The 24,344-nt window shown below is 37.9% G+C and overlaps 26 non-coding genes across 26 annotated transcripts; 21 read left to right on the top strand and 5 right to left on the bottom strand.

The window, feature by feature from the left end:
- Nucleotides 1–232: 232 nt before the first annotated feature.
- Trnak-cuu (transfer RNA lysine (anticodon CUU)) lies at nt 233–305 on the top strand. The gene has a single exon. It is a non-coding gene; the product is annotated as a tRNA-Lys (tRNA).
- Nucleotides 306–1,338: 1,033 nt separating this feature from the next.
- Nucleotides 1,339–1,411, top strand: Trnak-cuu (transfer RNA lysine (anticodon CUU)). The gene has a single exon. It is a non-coding gene; the product is annotated as a tRNA-Lys (tRNA).
- Nucleotides 1,412–1,936: 525 nt separating this feature from the next.
- Trnar-ucg (transfer RNA arginine (anticodon UCG)) lies at nt 1,937–2,009 on the bottom strand. The gene has a single exon. It is a non-coding gene; the product is annotated as a tRNA-Arg (tRNA).
- Nucleotides 2,010–2,446: 437 nt separating this feature from the next.
- On the top strand, nt 2,447–2,519 carry Trnak-cuu (transfer RNA lysine (anticodon CUU)). Its single transcript has one exon. It is a non-coding gene; the product is annotated as a tRNA-Lys (tRNA).
- A 525-nt stretch (nt 2,520–3,044) lies between these two features.
- On the bottom strand, nt 3,045–3,117 carry Trnar-ucg (transfer RNA arginine (anticodon UCG)). Its single transcript has one exon. It is a non-coding gene; the product is annotated as a tRNA-Arg (tRNA).
- Nucleotides 3,118–3,554: 437 nt separating this feature from the next.
- On the top strand, nt 3,555–3,627 carry Trnak-cuu (transfer RNA lysine (anticodon CUU)). The gene has a single exon. It is a non-coding gene; the product is annotated as a tRNA-Lys (tRNA).
- Nucleotides 3,628–4,152: 525 nt separating this feature from the next.
- On the bottom strand, nt 4,153–4,225 carry Trnar-ucg (transfer RNA arginine (anticodon UCG)). The gene has a single exon. It is a non-coding gene; the product is annotated as a tRNA-Arg (tRNA).
- Nucleotides 4,226–4,662: 437 nt separating this feature from the next.
- Trnak-cuu (transfer RNA lysine (anticodon CUU)) lies at nt 4,663–4,735 on the top strand. The gene has a single exon. It is a non-coding gene; the product is annotated as a tRNA-Lys (tRNA).
- Nucleotides 4,736–5,260: 525 nt separating this feature from the next.
- On the bottom strand, nt 5,261–5,333 carry Trnar-ucg (transfer RNA arginine (anticodon UCG)). The gene has a single exon. It is a non-coding gene; the product is annotated as a tRNA-Arg (tRNA).
- Nucleotides 5,334–5,770: 437 nt separating this feature from the next.
- Nucleotides 5,771–5,843, top strand: Trnak-cuu (transfer RNA lysine (anticodon CUU)). Its single transcript has one exon. It is a non-coding gene; the product is annotated as a tRNA-Lys (tRNA).
- Nucleotides 5,844–6,368: 525 nt separating this feature from the next.
- On the bottom strand, nt 6,369–6,441 carry Trnar-ucg (transfer RNA arginine (anticodon UCG)). The gene has a single exon. It is a non-coding gene; the product is annotated as a tRNA-Arg (tRNA).
- Nucleotides 6,442–6,878: 437 nt separating this feature from the next.
- Trnak-cuu (transfer RNA lysine (anticodon CUU)) lies at nt 6,879–6,951 on the top strand. The gene has a single exon. It is a non-coding gene; the product is annotated as a tRNA-Lys (tRNA).
- Nucleotides 6,952–7,986: 1,035 nt separating this feature from the next.
- Trnak-cuu (transfer RNA lysine (anticodon CUU)) lies at nt 7,987–8,059 on the top strand. The gene has a single exon. It is a non-coding gene; the product is annotated as a tRNA-Lys (tRNA).
- A 1,035-nt stretch (nt 8,060–9,094) lies between these two features.
- Nucleotides 9,095–9,167, top strand: Trnak-cuu (transfer RNA lysine (anticodon CUU)). The gene has a single exon. It is a non-coding gene; the product is annotated as a tRNA-Lys (tRNA).
- A 1,035-nt stretch (nt 9,168–10,202) lies between these two features.
- Nucleotides 10,203–10,275, top strand: Trnak-cuu (transfer RNA lysine (anticodon CUU)). The gene has a single exon. It is a non-coding gene; the product is annotated as a tRNA-Lys (tRNA).
- Nucleotides 10,276–12,418: 2,143 nt separating this feature from the next.
- On the top strand, nt 12,419–12,491 carry Trnak-cuu (transfer RNA lysine (anticodon CUU)). The gene has a single exon. It is a non-coding gene; the product is annotated as a tRNA-Lys (tRNA).
- A 1,035-nt stretch (nt 12,492–13,526) lies between these two features.
- On the top strand, nt 13,527–13,599 carry Trnak-cuu (transfer RNA lysine (anticodon CUU)). Its single transcript has one exon. It is a non-coding gene; the product is annotated as a tRNA-Lys (tRNA).
- A 1,035-nt stretch (nt 13,600–14,634) lies between these two features.
- Nucleotides 14,635–14,707, top strand: Trnak-cuu (transfer RNA lysine (anticodon CUU)). The gene has a single exon. It is a non-coding gene; the product is annotated as a tRNA-Lys (tRNA).
- Nucleotides 14,708–15,742: 1,035 nt separating this feature from the next.
- Trnak-cuu (transfer RNA lysine (anticodon CUU)) lies at nt 15,743–15,815 on the top strand. Its single transcript has one exon. It is a non-coding gene; the product is annotated as a tRNA-Lys (tRNA).
- A 1,035-nt stretch (nt 15,816–16,850) lies between these two features.
- Nucleotides 16,851–16,923, top strand: Trnak-cuu (transfer RNA lysine (anticodon CUU)). Its single transcript has one exon. It is a non-coding gene; the product is annotated as a tRNA-Lys (tRNA).
- Nucleotides 16,924–17,958: 1,035 nt separating this feature from the next.
- Nucleotides 17,959–18,031, top strand: Trnak-cuu (transfer RNA lysine (anticodon CUU)). Its single transcript has one exon. It is a non-coding gene; the product is annotated as a tRNA-Lys (tRNA).
- A 1,035-nt stretch (nt 18,032–19,066) lies between these two features.
- Nucleotides 19,067–19,139, top strand: Trnak-cuu (transfer RNA lysine (anticodon CUU)). Its single transcript has one exon. It is a non-coding gene; the product is annotated as a tRNA-Lys (tRNA).
- Nucleotides 19,140–20,174: 1,035 nt separating this feature from the next.
- Nucleotides 20,175–20,247, top strand: Trnak-cuu (transfer RNA lysine (anticodon CUU)). The gene has a single exon. It is a non-coding gene; the product is annotated as a tRNA-Lys (tRNA).
- A 1,035-nt stretch (nt 20,248–21,282) lies between these two features.
- Trnak-cuu (transfer RNA lysine (anticodon CUU)) lies at nt 21,283–21,355 on the top strand. The gene has a single exon. It is a non-coding gene; the product is annotated as a tRNA-Lys (tRNA).
- Nucleotides 21,356–22,390: 1,035 nt separating this feature from the next.
- Nucleotides 22,391–22,463, top strand: Trnak-cuu (transfer RNA lysine (anticodon CUU)). The gene has a single exon. It is a non-coding gene; the product is annotated as a tRNA-Lys (tRNA).
- Nucleotides 22,464–23,498: 1,035 nt separating this feature from the next.
- Nucleotides 23,499–23,571, top strand: Trnak-cuu (transfer RNA lysine (anticodon CUU)). Its single transcript has one exon. It is a non-coding gene; the product is annotated as a tRNA-Lys (tRNA).
- The last annotated feature ends 773 nt before the right edge of the window (nt 23,572–24,344 follow it).

Here is a 24,344-nt window from a genome sequence, read left to right as displayed (position 1 = left end):
ATTAACAATGAAACATTTCTGAGATTTTGGCGCCAACATTGTTTTCACACTAAAGGTGACAGAATTTGTGGCTTTTCAATATAAAATCAATGGAACTGATAAAATAGTTTTGCATTTGTTCTTTAGATGTAACAAATAGCCATGGGCAAACAGGTTGACGCAAAAATAACTATCGCACTAATTAACCGCTTCTTACAAACGACACCCATTTCTTTACAATTGGTATACATCTGCCCGGCTAGCTCAGTCGGTAGAGCACGAGACTCTTAATCTCGGGGTCGTGGGTTCGAGCCCCACGTTGGGCGGTTAATTTTTATTGTATCGTTTGACAATTTGTAGAAGACGGAAAAATACACGATAACTGCAATCTAGTGAGTTTTATATTTGCCACCTAATGTTTATTAGACATAAATCGATTTCATAAACGGTGGTCTATAAAAGTGCACGAGATCCTGCTTTCATTTTACTTGATCGCAGCCGTACCCGTGAATTTCGTGCAAAAAGTGTCTTTTGCAAAATCAAAACACGAAATCGGACTCTGCATGCCGATTCCATTGAAGATCTGTTTCAAGATCGCGCATTCAATTTACGCCTTATATTTCTACATCGAAACGAGTGTGGTTGATCTGATCAGATATACAAAAGATGTAAATATATATAGTGACTGCATTTTATTTCTCATTTCAGGAAGAAGAAAAAAGTATTTGCAAAGATATCTTATATTTGTTGATCGAAAACTTGTGCTGACTTTGACATTGCCGTGTGAATACGGATCGCTATTTAGAAATCGCCTGCCGAAATTCCTCGGTCATGCTACTGCAAAAAGTCTTCGACCACGACGAGACTCGAACTCGCAATCTTCTGATTCGAAGTCAGACGCCTTATCCATTAGGCACGCGGTCTTAGCAATACATTCGGGCAAAATAGAACTTAAACATCGCAAATCTGGATAGTGGCATTTTGCCTTCTCTCTGAATAATCTGCTCTTGACGTAATCAAAAATGGTCAAGAAACACAATACAAAATGTGCTAGCCTTATGAATCGAATTCGAACGTATATCGTATATATATGCTTTATAATACATTTACATTATTACTGGGCTCGATATTAAAATGAAACATTTCTGAGATTTTGGCGCCAACATTGTTTTCACACTAAAGGTGACAGAATTTGTGGCTTTTCAATATAAAATCAATGGAACTGATAAAATAGTTTTGCATTTGTTCTTTAGATGTAACAAATAGCCATGGGCAAACAGGTTGACGCAAAAATAACTATCGCACTAATTAACCGCTTCTTACAAACGACACCCATTTCTTTACAATTGGTATACATCTGCCCGGCTAGCTCAGTCGGTAGAGCACGAGACTCTTAATCTCGGGGTCGTGGGTTCGAGCCCCACGTTGGGCGGTTAATTTTTATTGTATCGTTTGACAATTTGTAGAAGACGGAAAAATACACGATAACTGCAATCTAGTGAGTTTTATATTTGCCACCTAATGTTTATTAGACATAAATCGATTTCATAAACGGTGGTCTATAAAAGTGCACGAGATCCTGCTTTCATTTTACTTGATCGCAGCCGTACCCGTGAATTTCGTGCAAAAAGTGTCTTTTGCAAAATCAAAACACGAAATCGGACTCTGCATGCCGATTCCATTGAAGATCTGTTTCAAGATCGCGCATTCAATTTACGCCTTATATTTCTACATCGAAACGAGTGTGGTTGATCTGATCAGATATACAAAAGATGTAAATATATATAGTGACTGCATTTTATTTCTCATTTCAGGAAGAAGAAAAAAGTATTTGCAAAGATATCTTATATTTGTTGATCGAAAACTTGTGCTGACTTTGACATTGCCGTGTGAATACGGATCGCTATTTAGAAATCGCCTGCCGAAATTCCTCGGTCATGCTACTGCAAAAAGTCTTCGACCACGACGAGACTCGAACTCGCAATCTTCTGATTCGAAGTCAGACGCCTTATCCATTAGGCCACGCGGTCTTAGCAATACATTCGGGCAAAATAGAACTTAAACATCGCAAATCTGGATAGTGGCATTTTGCCTTCTCTCTGAATAATCTGCTCTTGACGTAATCAAAAATGGTCAAGAAACACAATACAAAATGTGCTAGCCTTATGAATCGAATTCGAACGTATATCGTATATATATGCTTTATAATACATTTACATTATTACTGGGCTCGATATTAACAATGAAACATTTCTGAGATTTTGGCGCCAACATTGTTTTCACACTAAAGGTGACAGAATTTGTGGCTTTTCAATATAAAATCAATGGAACTGATAAAATAGTTTTGCATTTGTTCTTTAGATGTAACAAATAGCCATGGGCAAACAGGTTGACGCAAAAATAACTATCGCACTAATTAACCGCTTCTTACAAACGACACCCATTTCTTTACAATTGGTATACATCTGCCCGGCTAGCTCAGTCGGTAGAGCACGAGACTCTTAATCTCGGGGTCGTGGGTTCGAGCCCCACGTTGGGCGGTTAATTTTTATTGTATCGTTTGACAATTTGTAGAAGACGGAAAAATACACGATAACTGCAATCTAGTGAGTTTTATATTTGCCACCTAATGTTTATTAGACATAAATCGATTTCATAAACGGTGGTCTATAAAAGTGCACGAGATCCTGCTTTCATTTTACTTGATCGCAGCCGTACCCGTGAATTTCGTGCAAAAAGTGTCTTTTGCAAAATCAAAACACGAAATCGGACTCTGCATGCCGATTCCATTGAAGATCTGTTTCAAGATCGCGCATTCAATTTACGCCTTATATTTCTACATCGAAACGAGTGTGGTTGATCTGATCAGATATACAAAAGATGTAAATATATATAGTGACTGCATTTTATTTCTCATTTCAGGAAGAAGAAAAAAGTATTTGCAAAGATATCTTATATTTGTTGATCGAAAACTTGTGCTGACTTTGACATTGCCGTGTGAATACGGATCGCTATTTAGAAATCGCCTGCCGAAATTCCTCGGTCATGCTACTGCAAAAAGTCTTCGACCACGACGAGACTCGAACTCGCAATCTTCTGATTCGAAGTCAGACGCCTTATCCATTAGGCCACGCGGTCTTAGCAATACATTCGGGCAAAATAGAACTTAAACATCGCAAATCTGGATAGTGGCATTTTGCCTTCTCTCTGAATAATCTGCTCTTGACGTAATCAAAAATGGTCAAGAAACACAATACAAAATGTGCTAGCCTTATGAATCGAATTCGAACGTATATCGTATATATATGCTTTATAATACATTTACATTATTACTGGGCTCGATATTAACAATGAAACATTTCTGAGATTTTGGCGCCAACATTGTTTTCACACTAAAGGTGACAGAATTTGTGGCTTTTCAATATAAAATCAATGGAACTGATAAAATAGTTTTGCATTTGTTCTTTAGATGTAACAAATAGCCATGGGCAAACAGGTTGACGCAAAAATAACTATCGCACTAATTAACCGCTTCTTACAAACGACACCCATTTCTTTACAATTGGTATACATCTGCCCGGCTAGCTCAGTCGGTAGAGCACGAGACTCTTAATCTCGGGGTCGTGGGTTCGAGCCCCACGTTGGGCGGTTAATTTTTATTGTATCGTTTGACAATTTGTAGAAGACGGAAAAATACACGATAACTGCAATCTAGTGAGTTTTATATTTGCCACCTAATGTTTATTAGACATAAATCGATTTCATAAACGGTGGTCTATAAAAGTGCACGAGATCCTGCTTTCATTTTACTTGATCGCAGCCGTACCCGTGAATTTCGTGCAAAAAGTGTCTTTTGCAAAATCAAAACACGAAATCGGACTCTGCATGCCGATTCCATTGAAGATCTGTTTCAAGATCGCGCATTCAATTTACGCCTTATATTTCTACATCGAAACGAGTGTGGTTGATCTGATCAGATATACAAAAGATGTAAATATATATAGTGACTGCATTTTATTTCTCATTTCAGGAAGAAGAAAAAAGTATTTGCAAAGATATCTTATATTTGTTGATCGAAAACTTGTGCTGACTTTGACATTGCCGTGTGAATACGGATCGCTATTTAGAAATCGCCTGCCGAAATTCCTCGGTCATGCTACTGCAAAAAGTCTTCGACCACGACGAGACTCGAACTCGCAATCTTCTGATTCGAAGTCAGACGCCTTATCCATTAGGCCACGCGGTCTTAGCAATACATTCGGGCAAAATAGAACTTAAACATCGCAAATCTGGATAGTGGCATTTTGCCTTCTCTCTGAATAATCTGCTCTTGACGTAATCAAAAATGGTCAAGAAACACAATACAAAATGTGCTAGCCTTATGAATCGAATTCGAACGTATATCGTATATATATGCTTTATAATACATTTACATTATTACTGGGCTCGATATTAACAATGAAACATTTCTGAGATTTTGGCGCCAACATTGTTTTCACACTAAAGGTGACAGAATTTGTGGCTTTTCAATATAAAATCAATGGAACTGATAAAATAGTTTTGCATTTGTTCTTTAGATGTAACAAATAGCCATGGGCAAACAGGTTGACGCAAAAATAACTATCGCACTAATTAACCGCTTCTTACAAACGACACCCATTTCTTTACAATTGGTATACATCTGCCCGGCTAGCTCAGTCGGTAGAGCACGAGACTCTTAATCTCGGGGTCGTGGGTTCGAGCCCCACGTTGGGCGGTTAATTTTTATTGTATCGTTTGACAATTTGTAGAAGACGGAAAAATACACGATAACTGCAATCTAGTGAGTTTTATATTTGCCACCTAATGTTTATTAGACATAAATCGATTTCATAAACGGTGGTCTATAAAAGTGCACGAGATCCTGCTTTCATTTTACTTGATCGCAGCCGTACCCGTGAATTTCGTGCAAAAAGTGTCTTTTGCAAAATCAAAACACGAAATCGGACTCTGCATGCCGATTCCATTGAAGATCTGTTTCAAGATCGCGCATTCAATTTACGCCTTATATTTCTACATCGAAACGAGTGTGGTTGATCTGATCAGATATACAAAAGATGTAAATATATATAGTGACTGCATTTTATTTCTCATTTCAGGAAGAAGAAAAAAGTATTTGCAAAGATATCTTATATTTGTTGATCGAAAACTTGTGCTGACTTTGACATTGCCGTGTGAATACGGATCGCTATTTAGAAATCGCCTGCCGAAATTCCTCGGTCATGCTACTGCAAAAAGTCTTCGACCACGACGAGACTCGAACTCGCAATCTTCTGATTCGAAGTCAGACGCCTTATCCATTAGGCCACGCGGTCTTAGCAATACATTCGGGCAAAATAGAACTTAAACATCGCAAATCTGGATAGTGGCATTTTGCCTTCTCTCTGAATAATCTGCTCTTGACGTAATCAAAAATGGTCAAGAAACACAATACAAAATGTGCTAGCCTTATGAATCGAATTCGAACGTATATCGTATATATATGCTTTATAATACATTTACATTATTACTGGGCTCGATATTAACAATGAAACATTTCTGAGATTTTGGCGCCAACATTGTTTTCACACTAAAGGTGACAGAATTTGTGGCTTTTCAATATAAAATCAATGGAACTGATAAAATAGTTTTGCATTTGTTCTTTAGATGTAACAAATAGCCATGGGCAAACAGGTTGACGCAAAAATAACTATCGCACTAATTAACCGCTTCTTACAAACGACACCCATTTCTTTACAATTGGTATACATCTGCCCGGCTAGCTCAGTCGGTAGAGCACGAGACTCTTAATCTCGGGGTCGTGGGTTCGAGCCCCACGTTGGGCGGTTAATTTTTATTGTATCGTTTGACAATTTGTAGAAGACGGAAAAATACACGATAACTGCAATCTAGTGAGTTTTATATTTGCCACCTAATGTTTATTAGACATAAATCGATTTCATAAACGGTGGTCTATAAAAGTGCACGAGATCCTGCTTTCATTTTACTTGATCGCAGCCGTACCCGTGAATTTCGTGCAAAAAGTGTCTTTTGCAAAATCAAAACACGAAATCGGACTCTGCATGCCGATTCCATTGAAGATCTGTTTCAAGATCGCGCATTCAATTTACGCCTTATATTTCTACATCGAAACGAGTGTGGTTGATCTGATCAGATATACAAAAGATGTAAATATATATAGTGACTGCATTTTATTTCTCATTTCAGGAAGAAGAAAAAAGTATTTGCAAAGATATCTTATATTTGTTGATCGAAAACTTGTGCTGACTTTGACATTGCCGTGTGAATACGGATCGCTATTTAGAAATCGCCTGCCGAAATTCCTCGGTCATGCTACTGCAAAAAGTCTTCGACCACGACGAGACTCGAACTCGCAATCTTCTGATTCGAAGTCAGACGCCTTATCCATTAGGCCACGCGGTCTTAGCAATACATTCGGGCAAAATAGAACTTAAACATCGCAAATCTGGATAGTGGCATTTTGCCTTCTCTCTGAATAATCTGCTCTTGACGTAATCAAAAATGGTCAAGAAACACAATACAAAATGTGCTAGCCTTATGAATCGAATTCGAACGTATATCGTATATATATGCTTTATAATACATTTACATTATTACTGGGCTCGATATTAACAATGAAACATTTCTGAGATTTTGGCGCCAACATTGTTTTCACACTAAAGGTGACAGAATTTGTGGCTTTTCAATATAAAATCAATGGAACTGATAAAATAGTTTTGCATTTGTTCTTTAGATGTAACAAATAGCCATGGGCAAACAGGTTGACGCAAAAATAACTATCGCACTAATTAACCGCTTCTTACAAACGACACCCATTTCTTTACAATTGGTATACATCTGCCCGGCTAGCTCAGTCGGTAGAGCACGAGACTCTTAATCTCGGGGTCGTGGGTTCGAGCCCCACGTTGGGCGGTTAATTTTTATTGTATCGTTTGACAATTTGTAGAAGACGGAAAAATACACGATAACTGCAATCTAGTGAGTTTTATATTTGCCACCTAATGTTTATTAGACATAAATCGATTTCATAAACGGTGGTCTATAAAAGTGCACGAGATCCTGCTTTCATTTTACTTGATCGCAGCCGTACCCGTGAATTTCGTGCAAAAAGTGTCTTTTGCAAAATCAAAACACGAAATCGGACTCTGCATGCCGATTCCATTGAAGATCTGTTTCAAGATCGCGCATTCAATTTACGCCTTATATTTCTACATCGAAACGAGTGTGGTTGATCTGATCAGATATACAAAAGATGTAAATATATATAGTGACTGCATTTTATTTCTCATTTCAGGAAGAAGAAAAAAGTATTTGCAAAGATATCTTATATTTGTTGATCGAAAACTTGTGCTGACTTTGACATTGCCGTGTGAATACGGATCGCTATTTAGAAATCGCCTGCCGAAATTCCTCGGTCATGCTACTGCAAAAAGTCTTCGACCACGACGAGACTCGAACTCGCAATCTTCTGATTCGAAGTCAGACGCCTTATCCATTAGGCCACGCGGTCTTAGCAATACATTCGGGCAAAATAGAACTTAAACATCGCAAATCTGGATAGTGGCATTTTGCCTTCTCTCTGAATAATCTGCTCTTGACGTAATCAAAAATGGTCAAGAAACACAATACAAAATGTGCTAGCCTTATGAATCGAATTCGAACGTATATCGTATATATATGCTTTATAATACATTTACATTATTACTGGGCTCGATATTAACAATGAAACATTTCTGAGATTTTGGCGCCAACATTGTTTTCACACTAAAGGTGACAGAATTTGTGGCTTTTCAATATAAAATCAATGGAACTGATAAAATAGTTTTGCATTTGTTCTTTAGATGTAACAAATAGCCATGGGCAAACAGGTTGACGCAAAAATAACTATCGCACTAATTAACCGCTTCTTACAAACGACACCCATTTCTTTACAATTGGTATACATCTGCCCGGCTAGCTCAGTCGGTAGAGCACGAGACTCTTAATCTCGGGGTCGTGGGTTCGAGCCCCACGTTGGGCGGTTAATTTTTATTGTATCGTTTGACAATTTGTAGAAGACGGAAAAATACACGATAACTGCAATCTAGTGAGTTTTATATTTGCCACCTAATGTTTATTAGACATAAATCGATTTCATAAACGGTGGTCTATAAAAGTGCACGAGATCCTGCTTTCATTTTACTTGATCGCAGCCGTACCCGTGAATTTCGTGCAAAAAGTGTCTTTTGCAAAATCAAAACACGAAATCGGACTCTGCATGCCGATTCCATTGAAGATCTGTTTCAAGATCGCGCATTCAATTTACGCCTTATATTTCTACATCGAAACGAGTGTGGTTGATCTGATCAGATATACAAAAGATGTAAATATATATAGTGACTGCATTTTATTTCTCATTTCAGGAAGAAGAAAAAAGTATTTGCAAAGATATCTTATATTTGTTGATCGAAAACTTGTGCTGACTTTGACATTGCCGTGTGAATACGGATCGCTATTTAGAAATCGCCTGCCGAAATTCCTCGGTCATGCTACTGCAAAAAGTCTTCGACCACGACGAGACTCGAACTCGCAATCTTCTGATTCGAAGTCAGACGCCTTATCCATTAGGCCACGCGGTCTTAGCAATACATTCGGGCAAAATAGAACTTAAACATCGCAAATCTGGATAGTGGCATTTTGCCTTCTCTCTGAATAATCTGCTCTTGACGTAATCAAAAATGGTCAAGAAACACAATACAAAATGTGCTAGCCTTATGAATCGAATTCGAACGTATATCGTATATATATGCTTTATAATACATTTACATTATTACTGGGCTCGATATTAACAATGAAACATTTCTGAGATTTTGGCGCCAACATTGTTTTCACACTAAAGGTGACAGAATTTGTGGCTTTTCAATATAAAATCAATGGAACTGATAAAATAGTTTTGCATTTGTTCTTTAGATGTAACAAATAGCCATGGGCAAACAGGTTGACGCAAAAATAACTATCGCACTAATTAACCGCTTCTTACAAACGACACCCATTTCTTTACAATTGGTATACATCTGCCCGGCTAGCTCAGTCGGTAGAGCACGAGACTCTTAATCTCGGGGTCGTGGGTTCGAGCCCCACGTTGGGCGGTTAATTTTTATTGTATCGTTTGACAATTTGTAGAAGACGGAAAAATACACGATAACTGCAATCTAGTGAGTTTTATATTTGCCACCTAATGTTTATTAGACATAAATCGATTTCATAAACGGTGGTCTATAAAAGTGCACGAGATCCTGCTTTCATTTTACTTGATCGCAGCCGTACCCGTGAATTTCGTGCAAAAAGTGTCTTTTGCAAAATCAAAACACGAAATCGGACTCTGCATGCCGATTCCATTGAAGATCTGTTTCAAGATCGCGCATTCAATTTACGCCTTATATTTCTACATCGAAACGAGTGTGGTTGATCTGATCAGATATACAAAAGATGTAAATATATATAGTGACTGCATTTTATTTCTCATTTCAGGAAGAAGAAAAAAGTATTTGCAAAGATATCTTATATTTGTTGATCGAAAACTTGTGCTGACTTTGACATTGCCGTGTGAATACGGATCGCTATTTAGAAATCGCCTGCCGAAATTCCTCGGTCATGCTACTGCAAAAAGTCTTCGACCACGACGAGACTCGAACTCGCAATCTTCTGATTCGAAGTCAGACGCCTTATCCATTAGGCCACGCGGTCTTAGCAATACATTCGGGCAAAATAGAACTTAAACATCGCAAATCTGGATAGTGGCATTTTGCCTTCTCTCTGAATAATCTGCTCTTGACGTAATCAAAAATGGTCAAGAAACACAATACAAAATGTGCTAGCCTTATGAATCGAATTCGAACGTATATCGTATATATATGCTTTATAATACATTTACATTATTACTGGGCTCGATATTAACAATGAAACATTTCTGAGATTTTGGCGCCAACATTGTTTTCACACTAAAGGTGACAGAATTTGTGGCTTTTCAATATAAAATCAATGGAACTGATAAAATAGTTTTGCATTTGTTCTTTAGATGTAACAAATAGCCATGGGCAAACAGGTTGACGCAAAAATAACTATCGCACTAATTAACCGCTTCTTACAAACGACACCCATTTCTTTACAATTGGTATACATCTGCCCGGCTAGCTCAGTCGGTAGAGCACGAGACTCTTAATCTCGGGGTCGTGGGTTCGAGCCCCACGTTGGGCGGTTAATTTTTATTGTATCGTTTGACAATTTGTAGAAGACGGAAAAATACACGATAACTGCAATCTAGTGAGTTTTATATTTGCCACCTAATGTTTATTAGACATAAATCGATTTCATAAACGGTGGTCTATAAAAGTGCACGAGATCCTGCTTTCATTTTACTTGATCGCAGCCGTACCCGTGAATTTCGTGCAAAAAGTGTCTTTTGCAAAATCAAAACACGAAATCGGACTCTGCATGCCGATTCCATTGAAGATCTGTTTCAAGATCGCGCATTCAATTTACGCCTTATATTTCTACATCGAAACGAGTGTGGTTGATCTGATCAGATATACAAAAGATGTAAATATATATAGTGACTGCATTTTATTTCTCATTTCAGGAAGAAGAAAAAAGTATTTGCAAAGATATCTTATATTTGTTGATCGAAAACTTGTGCTGACTTTGACATTGCCGTGTGAATACGGATCGCTATTTAGAAATCGCCTGCCGAAATTCCTCGGTCATGCTACTGCAAAAAGTCTTCGACCACGACGAGACTCGAACTCGCAATCTTCTGATTCGAAGTCAGACGCCTTATCCATTAGGCCACGCGGTCTTAGCAATACATTCGGGCAAAATAGAACTTAAACATCGCAAATCTGGATAGTGGCATTTTGCCTTCTCTCTGAATAATCTGCTCTTGACGTAATCAAAAATGGTCAAGAAACACAATACAAAATGTGCTAGCCTTATGAATCGAATTCGAACGTATATCGTATATATATGCTTTATAATACATTTACATTATTACTGGGCTCGATATTAACAATGAAACATTTCTGAGATTTTGGCGCCAACATTGTTTTCACACTAAAGGTGACAGAATTTGTGGCTTTTCAATATAAAATCAATGGAACTGATAAAATAGTTTTGCATTTGTTCTTTAGATGTAACAAATAGCCATGGGCAAACAGGTTGACGCAAAAATAACTATCGCACTAATTAACCGCTTCTTACAAACGACACCCATTTCTTTACAATTGGTATACATCTGCCCATCTAGCTCAGTCGGTAGAGCACGAGACTCTTAATCTCGGGGTCGTGGGTTCGAGCCCCACGTTGGGCGGTTAATTTTTATTGTATCGTTTGACAATTTGTAGAAGACGGAAAAATACACGATAACTGCAATCTAGTGAGTTTTATATTTGCCACCTAATGTTTATTAGACATAAATCGATTTCATAAACGGTGGTCTATAAAAGTGCACGAGATCCTGCTTTCATTTTACTTGATCGCAGCCGTACCCGTGAATTTCGTGCAAAAAGTGTCTTTTGCAAAATCAAAACACGAAATCGGACTCTGCATGCCGATTCCATTGAAGATCTGTTTCAAGATCGCGCATTCAATTTACGCCTTATATTTCTACATCGAAACGAGTGTGGTTGATCTGATCAGATATACAAAAGATGTAAATATATATAGTGACTGCATTTTATTTCTCATTTCAGGAAGAAGAAAAAAGTATTTGCAAAGATATCTTATATTTGTTGATCGAAAACTTGTGCTGACTTTGACATTGCCGTGTGAATACGGATCGCTATTTAGAAATCGCCTGCCGAAATTCCTCGGTCATGCTACTGCAAAAAGTCTTCGACCACGACGAGACTCGAACTCGCAATCTTCTGATTCGAAGTCAGACGCCTTATCCATTAGGCCACGCGGTCTTAGCAATACATTCGGGCAAAATAGAACTTAAACATCGCAAATCTGGATAGTGGCATTTTGCCTTCTCTCTGAATAATCTGCTCTTGACGTAATCAAAAATGGTCAAGAAACACAATACAAAATGTGCTAGCCTTATGAATCGAATTCGAACGTATATCGTATATATATGCTTTATAATACATTTACATTATTACTGGGCTCGATATTAACAATGAAACATTTCTGAGATTTTGGCGCCAACATTGTTTTCACACTAAAGGTGACAGAATTTGTGGCTTTTCAATATAAAATCAATGGAACTGATAAAATAGTTTTGCATTTGTTCTTTAGATGTAACAAATAGCCATGGGCAAACAGGTTGACGCAAAAATAACTATCGCACTAATTAACCGCTTCTTACAAACGACACCCATTTCTTTACAATTGGTATACATCTGCCCGGCTAGCTCAGTCGGTAGAGCACGAGACTCTTAATCTCGGGGTCGTGGGTTCGAGCCCCACGTTGGGCGGTTAATTTTTATTGTATCGTTTGACAATTTGTAGAAGACGGAAAAATACACGATAACTGCAATCTAGTGAGTTTTATATTTGCCACCTAATGTTTATTAGACATAAATCGATTTCATAAACGGTGGTCTATAAAAGTGCACGAGATCCTGCTTTCATTTTACTTGATCGCAGCCGTACCCGTGAATTTCGTGCAAAAAGTGTCTTTTGCAAAATCAAAACACGAAATCGGACTCTGCATGCCGATTCCATTGAAGATCTGTTTCAAGATCGCGCATTCAATTTACGCCTTATATTTCTACATCGAAACGAGTGTGGTTGATCTGATCAGATATACAAAAGATGTAAATATATATAGTGACTGCATTTTATTTCTCATTTCAGGAAGAAGAAAAAAGTATTTGCAAAGATATCTTATATTTGTTGATCGAAAACTTGTGCTGACTTTGACATTGCCGTGTGAATACGGATCGCTATTTAGAAATCGCCTGCCGAAATTCCTCGGTCATGCTACTGCAAAAAGTCTTCGACCACGACGAGACTCGAACTCGCAATCTTCTGATTCGAAGTCAGACGCCTTATCCATTAGGCCACGCGGTCTTAGCAATACATTCGGGCAAAATAGAACTTAAACATCGCAAATCTGGATAGTGGCATTTTGCCTTCTCTCTGAATAATCTGCTCTTGACGTAATCAAAAATGGTCAAGAAACACAATACAAAATGTGCTAGCCTTATGAATCGAATTCGAACGTATATCGTATATATATGCTTTATAATACATTTACATTATTACTGGGCTCGATATTAACAATGAAACATTTCTGAGATTTTGGCGCCAACATTGTTTTCACACTAAAGGTGACAGAATTTGTGGCTTTTCAATATAAAATCAATGGAACTGATAAAATAGTTTTGCATTTGTTCTTTAGATGTAACAAATAGCCATGGGCAAACAGGTTGACGCAAAAATAACTATCGCACTAATTAACCGCTTCTTACAAACGACACCCATTTCTTTACAATTGGTATACATCTGCCCGGCTAGCTCAGTCGGTAGAGCACGAGACTCTTAATCTCGGGGTCGTGGGTTCGAGCCCCACGTTGGGCGGTTAATTTTTATTGTATCGTTTGACAATTTGTAGAAGACGGAAAAATACACGATAACTGCAATCTAGTGAGTTTTATATTTGCCACCTAATGTTTATTAGACATAAATCGATTTCATAAACGGTGGTCTATAAAAGTGCACGAGATCCTGCTTTCATTTTACTTGATCGCAGCCGTACCCGTGAATTTCGTGCAAAAAGTGTCTTTTGCAAAATCAAAACACGAAATCGGACTCTGCATGCCGATTCCATTGAAGATCTGTTTCAAGATCGCGCATTCAATTTACGCCTTATATTTCTACATCGAAACGAGTGTGGTTGATCTGATCAGATATACAAAAGATGTAAATATATATAGTGACTGCATTTTATTTCTCATTTCAGGAAGAAGAAAAAAGTATTTGCAAAGATATCTTATATTTGTTGATCGAAAACTTGTGCTGACTTTGACATTGCCGTGTGAATACGGATCGCTATTTAGAAATCGCCTGCCGAAATTCCTCGGTCATGCTACTGCAAAAAGTCTTCGACCACGACGAGACTCGAACTCGCAATCTTCTGATTCGAAGTCAGACGCCTTATCCATTAGGCCACGCGGTCTTAGCAATACATTCGGGCAAAATAGAACTTAAACATCGCAAATCTGGATAGTGGCATTTTGCCTTCTCTCTGAATAATCTGCTCTTGACGTAATCAAAAATGGTCAAGAAACACAATACAAAATGTGCTAGCCTTATGAATCGAATTCGAACGTATATCGTATATATATGCTTTATAATACATTTACATTATTACTGGGCTCGATATTAACAATGAAACATTTCTGAGATTTTGGCGCCAACATTGTTTTCACACTAAAGGTGACAGAATTTGTGGCTTTTCAATATAAAATCAATGGAACTGATAAAATAGTTTTGCATTTGTTCTTTAGATGTAACAAATAGCCATGGGCAAACAGGTTGACGCAAAAATAACTATCGCACTAATTAACCGCTTCTTACAAACGACACCCATTTCTTTACAATTGGTATACATCTGCCCGGCTAGCTCAGTCGGTAGAGCACGAGACTCTTAATCTCGGGGTCGTGGGTTCGAGCCCCACGTTGGGCGGTTAATTTTTATTGTATCGTTTGACAATTTGTAGAAGACGGAAAAATACACGATAACTGCAATCTAGTGAGTTTTATATTTGCCACCTAATGTTTATTAGACATAAATCGATTTCATAAACGGTGGTCTATAAAAGTGCACGAGATCCTGCTTTCATTTTACTTGATCGCAGCCGTACCCGTGAATTTCGTGCAAAAAGTGTCTTTTGCAAAATCAAAACACGAAATCGGACTCTGCATGCCGATTCCATTGAAGATCTGTTTCAAGATCGCGCATTCAATTTACGCCTTATATTTCTACATCGAAACGAGTGTGGTTGATCTGATCAGATATACAAAAGATGTAAATATATATAGTGACTGCATTTTATTTCTCATTTCAGGAAGAAGAAAAAAGTATTTGCAAAGATATCTTATATTTGTTGATCGAAAACTTGTGCTGACTTTGACATTGCCGTGTGAATACGGATCGCTATTTAGAAATCGCCTGCCGAAATTCCTCGGTCATGCTACTGCAAAAAGTCTTCGACCACGACGAGACTCGAACTCGCAATCTTCTGATTCGAAGTCAGACGCCTTATCCATTAGGCCACGCGGTCTTAGCAATACATTCGGGCAAAATAGAACTTAAACATCGCAAATCTGGATAGTGGCATTTTGCCTTCTCTCTGAATAATCTGCTCTTGACGTAATCAAAAATGGTCAAGAAACACAATACAAAATGTGCTAGCCTTATGAATCGAATTCGAACGTATATCGTATATATATGCTTTATAATACATTTACATTATTACTGGGCTCGATATTAACAATGAAACATTTCTGAGATTTTGGCGCCAACATTGTTTTCACACTAAAGGTGACAGAATTTGTGGCTTTTCAATATAAAATCAATGGAACTGATAAAATAGTTTTGCATTTGTTCTTTAGATGTAACAAATAGCCATGGGCAAACAGGTTGACGCAAAAATAACTATCGCACTAATTAACCGCTTCTTACAAACGACACCCATTTCTTTACAATTGGTATACATCTGCCCGGCTAGCTCAGTCGGTAGAGCACGAGACTCTTAATCTCGGGGTCGTGGGTTCGAGCCCCACGTTGGGCGGTTAATTTTTATTGTATCGTTTGACAATTTGTAGAAGACGGAAAAATACACGATAACTGCAATCTAGTGAGTTTTATATTTGCCACCTAATGTTTATTAGACATAAATCGATTTCATAAACGGTGGTCTATAAAAGTGCACGAGATCCTGCTTTCATTTTACTTGATCGCAGCCGTACCCGTGAATTTCGTGCAAAAAGTGTCTTTTGCAAAATCAAAACACGAAATCGGACTCTGCATGCCGATTCCATTGAAGATCTGTTTCAAGATCGCGCATTCAATTTACGCCTTATATTTCTACATCGAAACGAGTGTGGTTGATCTGATCAGATATACAAAAGATGTAAATATATATAGTGACTGCATTTTATTTCTCATTTCAGGAAGAAGAAAAAAGTATTTGCAAAGATATCTTATATTTGTTGATCGAAAACTTGTGCTGACTTTGACATTGCCGTGTGAATACGGATCGCTATTTAGAAATCGCCTGCCGAAATTCCTCGGTCATGCTACTGCAAAAAGTCTTCGACCACGACGAGACTCGAACTCGCAATCTTCTGATTCGAAGTCAGACGCCTTATCCATTAGGCCACGCGGTCTTAGCAATACATTCGGGCAAAATAGAACTTAAACATCGCAAATCTGGATAGTGGCATTTTGCCTTCTCTCTGAATAATCTGCTCTTGACGTAATCAAAAATGGTCAAGAAACACAATACAAAATGTGCTAGCCTTATGAATCGAATTCGAACGTATATCGTATATATATGCTTTATAATACATTTACATTATTACTGGGCTCGATATTAACAATGAAACATTTCTGAGATTTTGGCGCCAACATTGTTTTCACACTAAAGGTGACAGAATTTGTGGCTTTTCAATATAAAATCAATGGAACTGATAAAATAGTTTTGCATTTGTTCTTTAGATGTAACAAATAGCCATGGGCAAACAGGTTGACGCAAAAATAACTATCGCACTAATTAACCGCTTCTTACAAACGACACCCATTTCTTTACAATTGGTATACATCTGCCCGGCTAGCTCAGTCGGTAGAGCACGAGACTCTTAATCTCGGGGTCGTGGGTTCGAGCCCCACGTTGGGCGGTTAATTTTTATTGTATCGTTTGACAATTTGTAGAAGACGGAAAAATACACGATAACTGCAATCTAGTGAGTTTTATATTTGCCACCTAATGTTTATTAGACATAAATCGATTTCATAAACGGTGGTCTATAAAAGTGCACGAGATCCTGCTTTCATTTTACTTGATCGCAGCCGTACCCGTGAATTTCGTGCAAAAAGTGTCTTTTGCAAAATCAAAACACGAAATCGGACTCTGCATGCCGATTCCATTGAAGATCTGTTTCAAGATCGCGCATTCAATTTACGCCTTATATTTCTACATCGAAACGAGTGTGGTTGATCTGATCAGATATACAAAAGATGTAAATATATATAGTGACTGCATTTTATTTCTCATTTCAGGAAGAAGAAAAAAGTATTTGCAAAGATATCTTATATTTGTTGATCGAAAACTTGTGCTGACTTTGACATTGCCGTGTGAATACGGATCGCTATTTAGAAATCGCCTGCCGAAATTCCTCGGTCATGCTACTGCAAAAAGTCTTCGACCACGACGAGACTCGAACTCGCAATCTTCTGATTCGAAGTCAGACGCCTTATCCATTAGGCCACGCGGTCTTAGCAATACATTCGGGCAAAATAGAACTTAAACATCGCAAATCTGGATAGTGGCATTTTGCCTTCTCTCTGAATAATCTGCTCTTGACGTAATCAAAAATGGTCAAGAAACACAATACAAAATGTGCTAGCCTTATGAATCGAATTCGAACGTATATCGTATATATATGCTTTATAATACATTTACATTATTACTGGGCTCGATATTAACAATGAAACATTTCTGAGATTTTGGCGCCAACATTGTTTTCACACTAAAGGTGACAGAATTTGTGGCTTTTCAATATAAAATCAATGGAACTGATAAAATAGTTTTGCATTTGTTCTTTAGATGTAACAAATAGCCATGGGCAAACAGGTTGACGCAAAAATAACTATCGCACTAATTAACCGCTTCTTACAAACGACACCCATTTCTTTACAATTGGTATACATCTGCCCGGCTAGCTCAGTCGGTAGAGCACGAGACTCTTAATCTCGGGGTCGTGGGTTCGAGCCCCACGTTGGGCGGTTAATTTTTATTGTATCGTTTGACAATTTGTAGAAGACGGAAAAATACACGATAACTGCAATCTAGTGAGTTTTATATTTGCCACCTAATGTTTATTAGACATAAATCGATTTCATAAACGGTGGTCTATAAAAGTGCACGAGATCCTGCTTTCATTTTACTTGATCGCAGCCGTACCCGTGAATTTCGTGCAAAAAGTGTCTTTTGCAAAATCAAAACACGAAATCGGACTCTGCATGCCGATTCCATTGAAGATCTGTTTCAAGATCGCGCATTCAATTTACGCCTTATATTTCTACATCGAAACGAGTGTGGTTGATCTGATCAGATATACAAAAGATGTAAATATATATAGTGACTGCATTTTATTTCTCATTTCAGGAAGAAGAAAAAAGTATTTGCAAAGATATCTTATATTTGTTGATCGAAAACTTGTGCTGACTTTGACATTGCCGTGTGAATACGGATCGCTATTTAGAAATCGCCTGCCGAAATTCCTCGGTCATGCTACTGCAAAAAGTCTTCGACCACGACGAGACTCGAACTCGCAATCTTCTGATTCGAAGTCAGACGCCTTATCCATTAGGCCACGCGGTCTTAGCAATACATTCGGGCAAAATAGAACTTAAACATCGCAAATCTGGATAGTGGCATTTTGCCTTCTCTCTGAATAATCTGCTCTTGACGTAATCAAAAATGGTCAAGAAACACAATACAAAATGTGCTAGCCTTATGAATCGAATTCGAACGTATATCGTATATATATGCTTTATAATACATTTACATTATTACTGGGCTCGATATTAACAATGAAACATTTCTGAGATTTTGGCGCCAACATTGTTTTCACACTAAAGGTGACAGAATTTGTGGCTTTTCAATATAAAATCAATGGAACTGATAAAATAGTTTTGCATTTGTTCTTTAGATGTAACAAATAGCCATGGGCAAACAGGTTGACGCAAAAATAACTATCGCACTAATTAACCGCTTCTTACAAACGACACCCATTTCTTTACAATTGGTATACATCTGCCCGGCTAGCTCAGTCGGTAGAGCACGAGACTCTTAATCTCGGGGTCGTGGGTTCGAGCCCCACGTTGGGCGGTTAATTTTTATTGTATCGTTTGACAATTTGTAGAAGACGGAAAAATACACGATAACTGCAATCTAGTGAGTTTTATATTTGCCACCTAATGTTTATTAGACATAAATCGATTTCATAAACGGTGGTCTATAAAAGTGCACGAGATCCTGCTTTCATTTTACTTGATCGCAGCCGTACCCGTGAATTTCGTGCAAAAAGTGTCTTTTGCAAAATCAAAACACGAAATCGGACTCTGCATGCCGATTCCATTGAAGATCTGTTTCAAGATCGCGCATTCAATTTACGCCTTATATTTCTACATCGAAACGAGTGTGGTTGATCTGATCAGATATACAAAAGATGTAAATATATATAGTGACTGCATTTTATTTCTCATTTCAGGAAGAAGAAAAAAGTATTTGCAAAGATATCTTATATTTGTTGATCGAAAACTTGTGCTGACTTTGACATTGCCGTGTGAATACGGATCGCTATTTAGAAATCGCCTGCCGAAATTCCTCGGTCATGCTACTGCAAAAAGTCTTCGACCACGACGAGACTCGAACTCGCAATCTTCTGATTCGAAGTCAGACGCCTTATCCATTAGGCCACGCGGTCTTAGCAATACATTCGGGCAAAATAGAACTTAAACATCGCAAATCTGGATAGTGGCATTTTGCCTTCTCTCTGAATAATCTGCTCTTGACGTAATCAAAAATGGTCAAGAAACACAATACAAAATGTGCTAGCCTTATGAATCGAATTCGAACGTATATCGTATATATATGCTTTATAATACATTTACATTATTACTGGGCTCGATATTAACAATGAAACATTTCTGAGATTTTGGCGCCAACATTGTTTTCACACTAAAGGTGACAGAATTTGTGGCTTTTCAATATAAAATCAATGGAACTGATAAAATAGTTTTGCATTTGTTCTTTAGATGTAACAAATAGCCATGGGCAAACAGGTTGACGCAAAAATAACTATCGCACTAATTAACCGCTTCTTACAAACGACACCCATTTCTTTACAATTGGTATACATCTGCCCGGCTAGCTCAGTCGGTAGAGCACGAGACTCTTAATCTCGGGGTCGTGGGTTCGAGCCCCACGTTGGGCGGTTAATTTTTATTGTATCGTTTGACAATTTGTAGAAGACGGAAAAATACACGATAACTGCAATCTAGTGAGTTTTATATTTGCCACCTAATGTTTATTAGACATAAATCGATTTCATAAACGGTGGTCTATAAAAGTGCACGAGATCCTGCTTTCATTTTACTTGATCGCAGCCGTACCCGTGAATTTCGTGCAAAAAGTGTCTTTTGCAAAATCAAAACACGAAATCGGACTCTGCATGCCGATTCCATTGAAGATCTGTTTCAAGATCGCGCATTCAATTTACGCCTTATATTTCTACATCGAAACGAGTGTGGTTGATCTGATCAGATATACAAAAGATGTAAATATATATAGTGACTGCATTTTATTTCTCATTTCAGGAAGAAGAAAAAAGTATTTGCAAAGATATCTTATATTTGTTGATCGAAAACTTGTGCTGACTTTGACATTGCCGTGTGAATACGGATCGCTATTTAGAAATCGCCTGCCGAAATTCCTCGGTCATGCTACTGCAAAAAGTCTTCGACCACGACGAGACTCGAACTCGCAATCTTCTGATTCGAAGTCAGACGCCTTATCCATTAGGCCACGCGGTCTTAGCAATACATTCGGGCAAAATAGAACTTAAACATCGCAAATCTGGATAGTGGCATTTTGCCTTCTCTCTGAATAATCTGCTCTTGACGTAATCAAAAATGGTCAAGAAACACAATACAAAATGTGCTAGCCTTATGAATCGAATTCGAACGTATATCGTATATATATGCTTTATAATACATTTACATTATTACTGGGCTCGATATTAACAATGAAACATTTCTGAGATTTTGGCGCCAACATTGTTTTCACACTAAAGGTGACAGAATTTGTGGCTTTTCAATATAAAATCAATGGAACTGATAAAATAGTTTTGCATTTGTTCTTTAGATGTAACAAATAGCCATGGGCAAACAGGTTGACGCAAAAATAACTATCGCACTAATTAACCGCTTCTTACAAACGACACCCATTTCTTTACAATTGGTATACATCTGCCCGGCTAGCTCAGTCGGTAGAGCACGAGACTCTTAATCTCGGGGTCGTGGGTTCGAGCCCCACGTTGGGCGGTTAATTTTTATTGTATCGTTTGACAATTTGTAGAAGACGGAAAAATACACGATAACTGCAATCTAGTGAGTTTTATATTTGCCACCTAATGTTTATTAGACATAAATCGATTTCATAAACGGTGGTCTATAAAAGTGCACGAGATCCTGCTTTCATTTTACTTGATCGCAGCCGTACCCGTGAATTTCGTGCAAAAAGTGTCTTTTGCAAAATCAAAACACGAAATCGGACTCTGCATGCCGATTCCATTGAAGATCTGTTTCAAGATCGCGCATTCAATTTACGCCTTATATTTCTACATCGAAACGAGTGTGGTTGATCTGATCAGATATACAAAAGATGTAAATATATATAGTGACTGCATTTTATTTCTCATTTCAGGAAGAAGAAAAAAGTATTTGCAAAGATATCTTATATTTGTTGATCGAAAACTTGTGCTGACTTTGACATTGCCGTGTGAATACGGATCGCTATTTAGAAATCGCCTGCCGAAATTCCTCGGTCATGCTACTGCAAAAAGTCTTCGACCACGACGAGACTCGAACTCGCAATCTTCTGATTCGAAGTCAGACGCCTTATCCATTAGGCCACGCGGTCTTAGCAATACATTCGGGCAAAATAGAACTTAAACATCGCAAATCTGGATAGTGGCATTTTGCCTTCTCTCTGAATAATCTGCTCTTGACGTAATCAAAAATGGTCAAGAAACACAATACAAAATGTGCTAGCCTTATGAATCGAATTCGAACGTATATCGTATATATATGCTTTATAATACATTTACATTATTACTGGGCTCGATATTAACAATGAAACATTTCTGAGATTTTGGCGCCAACATTGTTTTCACACTAAAGGTGACAGAATTTGTGGCTTTTCAATATAAAATCAATGGAACTGATAAAATAGTTTTGCATTTGTTCTTTAGATGTAACAAATAGCCATGGGCAAACAGGTTGACGCAAAAATAACTATCGCACTAATTAACCGCTTCTTACAAACGACACCCATTTCTTTACAATTGGTATACATCTGCCCGGCTAGCTCAGTCGGTAGAGCACGAGACTCTTAATCTCGGGGTCGTGGGTTCGAGCCCCACGTTGGGCGGTTAATTTTTATTGTATCGTTTGACAATTTGTAGAAGACGGAAAAATACACGATAACTGCAATCTAGTGAGTTTTATATTTGCCACCTAATGTTTATTAGACATAAATCGATTTCATAAACGGTGGTCTATAAAAGTGCACGAGATCCTGCTTTCATTTTACTTGATCGCAGCCGTACCCGTGAATTTCGTGCAAAAAGTGTCTTTTGCAAAATCAAAACACGAAATCGGACTCTGCATGCCGATTCCATTGAAGATCTGTTTCAAGATCGCGCATTCAATTTACGCCTTATATTTCTACATCGAAACGAGTGTGGTTGATCTGATCAGATATACAAAAGATGTAAATATATATAGTGACTGCATTTTATTTCTCATTTCAGGAAGAAGAAAAAAGTATTTGCAAAGATATCTTATATTTGTTGATCGAAAACTTGTGCTGACTTTGACATTGCCGTGTGAATACGGATCGCTATTTAGAAATCGCCTGCCGAAATTCCTCGGTCATGCTACTGCAAAAAGTCTTCGACCACGACGAGACTCGAACTCGCAATCTTCTGATTCGAAGTCAGACGCCTTATCCATTAGGCCACGCGGTCTTAGCAATACATTCGGGCAAAATAGAACTTAAACATCGCAAATCTGGATAGTGGCATTTTGCCTTCTCTCTGAATAATCTGCTCTTGACGTAATCAAAAATGGTCAAGAAACACAATACAAAATGTGCTAGCCTTATGAATCGAATTCGAACGTATATCGTATATATATGCTTTATAATACATTTACATTATTACTGGGCTCGATATTAACAATGAAACATTTCTGAGATTTTGGCGCCAACATTGTTTTCACACTAAAGGTGACAGAATTTGTGGCTTTTCAATATAAAATCAATGGAACTGATAAAATAGTTTTGCATTTGTTCTTTAGATGTAACAAATAGCCATGGGCAAACAGGTTGACGCAAAAATAACTATCGCACTAATTAACCGCTTCTTACAAACGACACCCATTTCTTTACAATTGGTATACATCTGCCCGGCTAGCTCAGTCGGTAGAGCACGAGACTCTTAATCTCGGGGTCGTGGGTTCGAGCCCCACGTTGGGCGGTTAATTTTTATTGTATCGTTTGACAATTTGTAGAAGACGGAAAAATACACGATAACTGCAATCTAGTGAGTTTTATATTTGCCACCTAATGTTTATTAGACATAAATCGATTTCATAAACGGTGGTCTATAAAAGTGCACGAGATCCTGCTTTCATTTTACTTGATCGCAGCCGTACCCGTGAATTTCGTGCAAAAAGTGTCTTTTGCAAAATCAAAACACGAAATCGGACTCTGCATGCCGATTCCATTGAAGATCTGTTTCAAGATCGCGCATTCAATTTACGCCTTATATTTCTACATCGAAACGAGTGTGGTTGATCTGATCAGATATACAAAAGATGTAAATATATATAGTGACTGCATTTTATTTCTCATTTCAGGAAGAAGAAAAAAGTATTTGCAAAGATATCTTATATTTGTTGATCGAAAACTTGTGCTGACTTTGACATTGCCGTGTGAATACGGATCGCTATTTAGAAATCGCCTGCCGAAATTCCTCGGTCATGCTACTGCAAAAAGTCTTCGACCACGACGAGACTCGAACTCGCAATCTTCTGATTCGAAGTCAGACGCCTTATCCATTAGGCCACGCGGTCTTAGCAATACATTCGGGCAAAATAGAACTTAAACATCGCAAATCTGGATAGTGGCATTTTGCCTTCTCTCTGAATAATCTGCTCTTGACGTAATCAAAAATGGTCAAGAAACACAATACAAAATGTGCTAGCCTTATGAATCGAATTCGAACGTATATCGTATATATATGCTTTA

This window comes from Mytilus trossulus, chromosome 3, assembly GCF_036588685.1.
Source record: "Mytilus trossulus isolate FHL-02 chromosome 3, PNRI_Mtr1.1.1.hap1, whole genome shotgun sequence".
Classification (NCBI taxonomy): domain Eukaryota; kingdom Metazoa; phylum Mollusca; class Bivalvia; order Mytilida; family Mytilidae; genus Mytilus; species Mytilus trossulus.
The sequence above is the reverse complement of the archived record's forward strand: the minus strand, read 5'-3'. Positions and strand labels throughout refer to the sequence as shown.